Below are 1,507 nucleotides of genomic sequence, written 5' to 3' on the forward strand. Positions count from 1 at the left end.
GGTCCTTGGAGAGGGGAGTCATGCTTGGGAGGATAGAGGGACAGTGAAGGAGAGGAAGACCCTTGATGAGATGGATTGATTCAGTGACTGGGGTAATGGGGGCTGGTGTGTCAGAGACAGTGCGATTGGCACAGGATGGAGTAGAGTTTAGGGCTATTATACATAAGGTTGCTATGAATCGCAGGCGACTGGACGGCACATAACAACAAATTAAGATTTTGTTTCCTTTCATTGTGAATTGAGTGGATATTTACAGAGGATAGACATGCTCTTTGCAACCGTCCACACACAGCACGGTTCACAAGCCACACAACATGATGGCACTCGCCCTCCTTCCTCCCTGTGGTTCCCATTTCCACGTGTCCTCTTTTCATCTCCTTTCCTCCCTTTTGAGTGTCCTCTCTGGGCAAATGCACCTCTTCCCCCCTACCCCCATGGTTATTTTAAACAGAGAGTGCCTCCTTGGGGTACATATTGATCCATTTAAAGATTTATTGTTAGGTTAGAAGATTAAGAATCCTATTTTGAGGGATTCTACTCATCTCCTTAAGAACACTGAGAAGGAGGGATGTACTTTCAAGCCTCCTGGTTGGGGTGTCTGTACCATGGCCTCTGGAGGACATGGAGACATCCATGGAGTCCATCCTGCCTCTTGACAGAGGCCAGCCCTCTGAGCTGTGTATGGGGCGAGGCCTCAAGAAAGCTACCTGGTCCACAGACAGTTCACACCACCTCTGTCCTCATTCCTCACCCCAGACATCGTCCCTGAGACATGCCCTGCCCCTCGACTGTCCCCATGACCTCTACTGCCCCCATGACCTCCACCCTGTGCTCAATCTTGGACATCTCAGAGGCTCATCGGTGCAGCTCTGGGCTGTGGCCAGTCCAGGAATCAGAGGGGAGTTCTCTGTCTGGGTTATTATTCTTGCAGAGTTCGTTTGAATGAACACCCATGACAGCCAGCTCAGCTCCCAGCCACAAACCAGCACAGAGGGCTTATGCCAGGGGTGGTGGTGCTGGTGGTGGTGGAACAGACAGCACTGGCTGTCCACTGTCCTGGGAATGGCCAGGAGCTGGCCCTTCTCAGCATCTCTGTACCAATCATACGTACGACTTGTGGCTCTGTTCTCAGCTCTGAGGTCTGAATCATGCAGAGGAAATTGAGGCAGCCTGTGAAGTCAATAACCCAATGAAGGTTCAGTCTGAATCAAAGTCAATTAACCAGCAGGGGGTCCTGATGATTTTTTTTAATGGGACTTTGCAAACTTGCACTCCAATAAAAGAATACATGGGAGAAATGATATGTGGAGAAACAGACTATAAATAGCATGGAGTAGATGTTGTTTTTGTTGTTATGTGCCGTCGAGTCGCTTGCGACTCATAGCAACCCTATGTACAAAAGCCCTAAACTCCACTCTGTCCTGTGCCAGTTGCACTGTCTCCGACACTCCCATCCCAATTATCCCAGTCACTGAATCAATCCACCTCATAGAGGGCCTTCCTCTCC

Source organism: Elephantulus edwardii, unplaced genomic scaffold (assembly GCF_000299155.1).
Source record: "Elephantulus edwardii isolate Elephantulus edwardi_28Jun2011 unplaced genomic scaffold, EleEdw1.0 scaffold00410, whole genome shotgun sequence".
NCBI lineage: Eukaryota > Metazoa > Chordata > Mammalia > Macroscelidea > Macroscelididae > Elephantulus > Elephantulus edwardii.